This window comes from Mytilus edulis, chromosome 14, assembly GCF_963676685.1.
Source record: "Mytilus edulis chromosome 14, xbMytEdul2.2, whole genome shotgun sequence".
Lineage (NCBI taxonomy): Eukaryota > Metazoa > Mollusca > Bivalvia > Mytilida > Mytilidae > Mytilus > Mytilus edulis.
In genome coordinates, this window is record NC_092357.1 from 23,606,786 (window position 1) to 23,614,853 (window position 8,068).

Genomic DNA, 8,068 nt, shown 5'->3' on the forward strand with positions numbered 1-8,068 from the left:
GCGCAAGGAGATCTTTAATGTGAATCGGTTTATGAACTCAGGGTCGAAGTTCAACATGTTTATATTAACGGAATTTTTTTGCGTTGCTTTTTAATAAATCATTGAGGCCATCTATTTTTATTACGGGTTTCCACATCTTTAAATCGGAATTACAGAAAAAATGGAATGTTGTTAGCAGAATCAAAACAGAAATGATGAACACTGCAACATTTTCAGCAAAACATAAATATGATGGAGGATCTGTGTATTCACATTATTTGTAAAACTCTCCTTATTCATGTGAAGCGTGTGCTTTACATCGAGGCTTGTGCTTTACATCGAGGCTTTCTATGCTTATCATCGACGCCACAGTACTTCAACCAATCAGACAACGTTTATTTGGGGCATTCGACCTGTTTTAACTCAGATTTTGGAATTTTTTAATCGAAATTATAGAAAAATGGAATGTTGTTAGTACATATAAAATAGAAAAAGATGAATACTATTAGTTAAAGCAAGTTTGGATGGGGTTCTGTGTATTTACATTGTTTGTACAACTCTCCTTACTGATGCCATATTTTGGAATTTCCGTGACCTAAATGGTTCGCGAAAATTAATATTTTTATATATAGTATAGTAAATATTAAAATGAAGCACTTTAGATGTAGTTGTTTTAAAGTAAAACTAGTCTTAGTTGTTGATTCTGGTAGGTAGAAACCTAAGCTTTAATCTCTTCAATTTTTTGTTTTATTCAGTATTTACATCTCTACAAAATTCTTTAAGTCTATTTCCAACAACAATTGAAAAAAAAATAACACGAAGATAAATACAACTTTGCAATGCATTGGCATAGACTCTTTAATTTTTTTGCGCCATTTTTTTAAAAGTCGTAAACAACTCCGTCTTCATCATACTAAACAGTGTATTGAAGTACATCACAGGTATTTTCTTCAAAGCTATAATCCACAAGTGTGTTATTCAAAGCTATAATCCACAAGTATTTTCTTCAAAGCGCTGATGTAATCAAACTTATAATCTAAAGATTCTGTGTCGGAGTCAGTAAATTTCCAGAACTATTTGTGGACTGACTTTCTATTGATTTGAGTTGCTCTTTTTTTGTATTACCATGTATATCACTCATATTTTCAGACACATTATAATCTGTCCTGTCCAAGTTTTCAGTATCACAAGACTGCATTAAAGTAATGACTGCTGCGTTATCTGAAGTCTGTTTTTTTAACAACTTTTTTTTCTGTCTTTTTTTTTATTTTTCTTCGTTGTCTATATGCTTGACCATTGGCCTTGTTGTGACGTCCCATTTAGTACAGCTACAACAAATAAATTCACACTAGTACAACTTGTATTTACAAATATATCCATATTCTTGTTTATACATGATAAAATTGAGACCGGAAATGGGAAATGTGTCAAAGAGTCAACAACCCGACCATAGAACAGACAACAGCAGGTCACCAATAGGTACACGTATATTATACTAAGTTACTGTAATATATACTAGTCACAGATATGCAGGATCCAAGCGATTATACCAGTGAGCTTGTCATTGGTTTTAGACTCAAATTTGTGAAAACACTGAAATAAAGGCTACTATAATAAGTATGGCAGATCTCGAACCCTTCAACAGTTCATGCATTTAATTATGATGAACTGCGACAGTGAACTAATGGGTTACTTGTGACAGAGACATATAATACAATTTCTCTGCTTGTTACTATTACATCAAAGAAATGTACTTAATCATGCATAATATTCGCCCATAATATTGTTTCGTAATTTCAAAAATCACAAATGACTACTAATTTTAAAAGTTTTACAAAATTATTACCAATAAAATCTTCTTTCTCCTTTCTGATCCTTTGTCTTCATTTAACACGCGGTCAGTAGCGGGATTGAAATGCGATACCTGACGTGCACACGTGATGGATATCGGTCAGTGGGAGCAGACGACTTATTAACTGGTCCACCGTTTCATCTATAATAGCTTCAGTGTAGCGATAATTAAACACAACAGGGGTCCAGTGTAACGGCTTATCTTCATCAATATGTGTTTGACAAGTCTGAATTTATTGTATTATATGGTAATATACAATTAAACTGGACCCCTGGCATGTGAGGCTGCTGTTGTTTCAATCGAGTCGAAGTATCAATCAGCGGGGTGCCAGTTAAATATACAATTTAGAAAAAGTTTTATTTAAAAGTTAAATTTTGGATAAACATTATTTAGTATAGTGATAATGATGTTTAACCTAGTATATAGTTTGATAGTTTAGTCTTAGATGCATGATTTTTTATTAGTTGTTAGTGGCTTTGAACTAGCTGTCAGATAACTGCGAGTACTCTCAGATATGTTCATTGTGTCTTTTTGTGTCGGGATGTATAAGTACCGGGCCACGTCCACTTGCATTTTTGTCCATCTGATGAGTTAAGCCTTTTTCAACTGATTTTTATAGTTCGTTCTTATGTTGTACTGTTATACCACTATCCCAGGTTAGGGGGAGGGTTGGGATCCCGCTAACATGTTTAACCCCGCCACATTATTTATGTATGTGCCTGTCCCAAGTCAGGAGCCTGTAATTCAGTGGTTGTCGTTTATTTATGTGTTACATATTTGTTTTTTGTTCATTTTTTTACATAAATAAGGCCGTTAGTTTTCTCGTTTGAATTGTTTTACATTGTCTATTCGGGGCCTTTTATAGCTGACTATGCGGTATGGGCTTTGCTCATTGTTGAAGGCCGTACGGTGACCTATAGTTGTTAATGTCTGTGTCATTTTAGTCTTTTGTGGATAGTTGTCTCATTGGCAATCATACCACATCTTCTTTTTTATATACACGTTTTTTCTTCATCCTTGTGAATTGTTCATACTCATAAATTATCTGTTTATAAAACTTTGATGTTCTACCCCCGAAATAGGTAACATTGGCTTGATAAAAATATTTATCAATTGAAATTATGTTTTGTTCATATAGAACTCTAAAACAAAATATAAAGTGATCATGATCATTTCACCAGAGTCCATATTTCCCTAAATATATTTAACTAAAAGCATCACTACTATCAGCAGAGTACAGGCGTACTACAAACGACTCGGAATCATTTCATGCTCACTATAATGAGCAGAGGACTTAGACTGACCATAGAAGTATTATATAGATATAATACTTCCATTGACTGACAGAAGGAGTACTTGTACTTGTTAATAATTTGCGCGCAAATTCAATGGTAATGCGCACAAACGTAATGCAACGAGCCTACTAGGGTGTACATGTATTTTTATTTGATACGATCCAACTTTAATTTTTGAAATTGCGTTTTTGATTAAACGAAAAAAAGTTTCATTTTTGTAAATAGAGTAAAAGAAATGTTTTTATTGACACCAATCATGACTGAATAATCCAACGTTTATATTTAGAAAAGGTTCTTTTTATATAGTGCATATCTTGTATATAATTATTCTATAAAGACAAGAAATAAACGAAAATACATTAAACTCGTTGAAATATATTGTTTGCAATAAAATTCTTGTTAATTGAATATTAAAATGAAGCACATTGGGTGGAGTTGTTACAAGATAGACAAGTTATTGGTTCTGGGAAATAAAGAACTAAGCGTTTCTCATCCGTCAATTTCCTCAAATCTCCACATGTTTCTTCGTCTTTAAAAACCAATAAAAAATGGGGAAAAAAAACTGTCTACAGTGCATTATCATGGAGTCTTTGATTCGTGGCTGCATAGTTGTTATGTTGTTACCAACTCGATAAAAATATCACAGTTCAATTTGATTGCAGCTACTTGTATCAAACAGCAACCCACAAGTTTATCCTACCCTTGAAAACGTTGACATATATATTAAAGTTATTGTTCGTTCTTCTACCGCTGTCCATGTTAATATGGAGGTCGTTGAGCGCTCACAAACATGCCAGGAGCCGGTAGTTCGCAGGTTGTCGTTGGTTCATGTTTGCCATATTTGTTTTTTCGTAGATTGATTTCCTAAAATTATATAGTCCGCTCGTTTTCTCAATTGAATTGTTTCATAATTTTTATGTCGGTGCATTTTAATGCCGACTATACGGTATGTTTTTTTCCTCATTTGCGGTTGCCTGTAATTGCTCAATTCCACCTCATTGAAACTTTGGTGGATACAGATGTCTTTCTGGCAATCATACCACATCACCCTATTTTTTTTTTATATAAATCTCGCCACATTCTGTATATGACTTTTGCTCATTATTGAAAGCTTAATGTTGACCAAGATCTGCTTACCCTTCCTTTTTTTCATTATAAGAGGACGGTAAAGCTTGAAAGGTGGGAAGATCATTTGTTTTTTTGGCGGAATGATGAATGATAATAAAAATCTGTATTGCTATGCTGAATGTTGATATGATCTAAATATTCTTTAAATCCAGTATCGCTCAAATATCTTAAACAACATGGCCAAAGCTAGGCTAGGTTATAATAAAAATAAGAAGTAGGATTGCAAATGAGACAACTCCCCATAATTCTTTTCATAGATTGTTCCGGCATCATGATTTCAATATTTTAATATATAAGATAACAAATTGTCATATCTGATTTATCAGATAAAAGAGGGCAGAAAGATATAAGAGGGGCAGTTAAATTCATGGTCCGAAAATAAATTGACAATGCCATGGCTAAAAAATAAACAGACAAACAGACAATTAATAGTACACAAGACAAAAGATAGAAAACTCAAAATTAAGCAACACGAACCTCATCATAAACTAGGGGGGTGTGACATCAGGTGCTCCGGAAGGGTAAGTAGATTCTGCTCCACATGTGGCACCCGTCCTGTTGCTCATGTTATTACATCAAATTACTTTAGTGTGGTCTTGCGTAACATGCGTAAATAGCTGTAATTGTTCTGACGTCAATCGATCAAGGAGAGAAAATCTAAGTATCTATTTTTTTTTAAATCAAGATTTGTTTTGACAAAGAAAATTTAATAAATATAGTCAATAAATAACAAAAGTTGTACTGCTTCTGTGAGAGTTGGTGCTTGATTTTACAAGATTGGGAACTAACCGGTGACAATAGATATAGGAAGATGCGGTATGAGAGTGCCTATGAAACAACTATCCATCCAAGTAACAATTTATAAAAGTAAACCATTATAAGTCAAGGTATGGCCTTCAACACGGAGTTTTGGCTAACACCGAACAGTAAGCTACAAATGTATAAAGGGCCCCAAAAATGACCATTTAAACGAGAAAACCAACGGTCCAATATATATAAAAAACGAAAAACGAGACACACTTATGAACAAATCAAACAGACGACAACCAGGCACTGAACATCAGATGCTTATATGATAGTGTATGGCATTAAAGTCGATTTAGAGACAGGCTGGCCCGTTGTTGCTGATGTAGAAGTAGACCGGATTCGACTGACACCCATAAGTTTAAAAATTCAAAGTTTTTAATAAAATGATTAAAAACAAAAATAATACATACAAAACAGTTACAAACAACAATAAAGTTAAACAAATATTATACATTTTTTCCCCAAAAAAAAAAAACAATAAATATTTTGATAAACTTTATTTAAGAATTGAATGCTTCTTTTTGTAACTTCATTTGGGTGTAAAAGCGTTGACCGAAGTACATTTTGTATGAAACGCGGAAGTGCTCCCGGCATTCGAAAAATGTGCGCACGGTCAACGCTTTTACAACCCTACGAAGTTACAAAAAGAAGCTTTCAATACTTATAATTACATTTATTTTTAGCTAGGATCATGAAAACACGAATTTTATCATCTTTTTATTTAATTCACCTGTGCACTTTATTGTGGGAATCGTGTTATCATGAATGACAAGTTTTAATGAGTAATGCAATTGCTTAAGGAATAACACGTGATGTGCAGTTAGCCAATCAGAATAACGTATTATAATGAAACATACATCTAATGTAATACTATTATTTATCTTTATTCTAGTTAAACTTGCAAATTTCTTACTTTAAATCTTTAAAATAATCTTAAAATCATGACTAAGTCTTACCAATTTAAACTTTGACGTCTCAAAGCAGAATGTTTTACTTATATAGTAATCATTTAATTGATGGTATGAGAACATCACTTTCTTTGTCAGCATACAATTAGAAATGGCCAAATATGGTTATTGTTCAAAATAGTTTAAAAATTGAATTAATAATGGTTACATTGTATATCACGGATATTTAGGAAGCGTATTAATTAATATTATAAGTTTAAATCTTGTTTCCGGATCCTATTAATTATTCAATTGTATTAATATGTTAATTCAAAATTGTGAACATTATATAATTTGAATTTGATTGATAAAACAGTTTTATACTAATATCTACAATAAAAAAATCTCAGTAGCTTATTTTGATTTGTACTGACGGTGAATGTTGACTGAGTGTAGCTGTATAAATAGTGTATACTTTTATGTGACGTAAAACAGCTATAATGAACGTAAGTAGAAAATCTGATTTGCTTGTACATTTTTTAAGACTTATACATGTATTAATCCCTTTCCACTTTGCGGGTCTGAGTGCGATCTTGTAGCGGCATTAACATCCTACTCTTTTTCGAAATCTAAAACGGTGCATGTCTTTTATGTGCAAGCGTGAGATATTGCTCTCTCTAAACACGGGTCAGTCATGTGTCGTCCCCTTCCGACGGACTGTAATGTTTCTCAAGACAATACTCAGAAATCATGGTGTCAAGGGAGAACCGAAAATTCAGTCCTTGAATTTTCTCTCCGGAACGGAGATCGAACCATCTAGAAACCATAGTGTGTGTTTGTAGTCTGATGCGCTAACCACTACACTATGGCTCTCCTCTATCTTATTGACGGTGAGTTTTAACCTAGTGTAGCTTGATAAATAGTCAATTAATCTTTTTAATGGAAACATCAATCATACAATGGAATAATATATTTTTTTCAGTGTCATTGCTATTTAATTTGTGTATAGCGCACGGGATGTCAGATTTTATCGAAATATCGGTTTCTTAATATATTTACTTCAAGTCAATTGCTTTTTAAGACTTCTTGAAGAGGGTAAAGATTATTGCTTTGGCAATGATCAAAACATTATAACGAAAACAATCACGTTTAATGAAGTTTTCTAATGAGTTTTAGCAACATTAAAATTATACATGAGATTTACACGTGGAGTTTTGAAATAATTTTAATCATATTTTGTCTATATATATTGTCTGATCAGTCCAATTATTTAAGCAGTCTCCGTGTTATTTATTGACCAAAAACTCAAAATAATTGTAAAAACAGAAGAATAATTTTGGATTCTTGTTTTGTTCCTGGATCTTTTCCGGTGTAGAAACTATATAGAGTATAGACGGGGTCATATTTCGATGTCAAATGCATTTAGATTTCACAAGGATTTGTATTCCAGTACAGTTTGAATAGTAGATTTCGCGATCAAATGCCTGTCACAAAAAGGGGAATATGGACACACTCGAAAAAATGTAATATACGCAAGCTTCAACAGATTAGCTGTAATGAACTTGTTTTTTTTTCAAGATACGATTTGATATCTAGAATAACATGGGAACTGTGACATGACCGCATGAGACGCCCTGGTAGTTTTTTTCTTCAACGAATAAAGTTCCATTACTCATCAATGATCCTCAATGTCATAAATGTATCACAAACATGTTTAACCCCGCCGCATTTTTGCGCCTGTCCCAAGTCAGGAGCCTCTGGCCTTTGTTAGTCTTGTATTATTTTAATTTTAGTTTCTTGTGTACAATTTGGAAATTAGTATGGCGTTCATTATCACTGGACTAGTATATATTTGTTTAGGGGCCAGCTGAGGGACGCCTCCGGGTGCGGGAATTTCTCGCTAAATTGAAGACCTGTTGGTGACCCTTTGCTGTTGTTTTTTATTTGGTCGGGTTGTTGTCTCTTTGACACATTCCCCATTTCCATTCTCAATTTTATTATCAGAAAAAAAGATACAAAAAAAAAAAAATACGGGAGCTTATTTTGATATAAGATGTAAACTAGTTAGAAATTGTAGGTGACTTAAGAAGTTTTGTTTCATAGGATCATAGGAGAAAAAC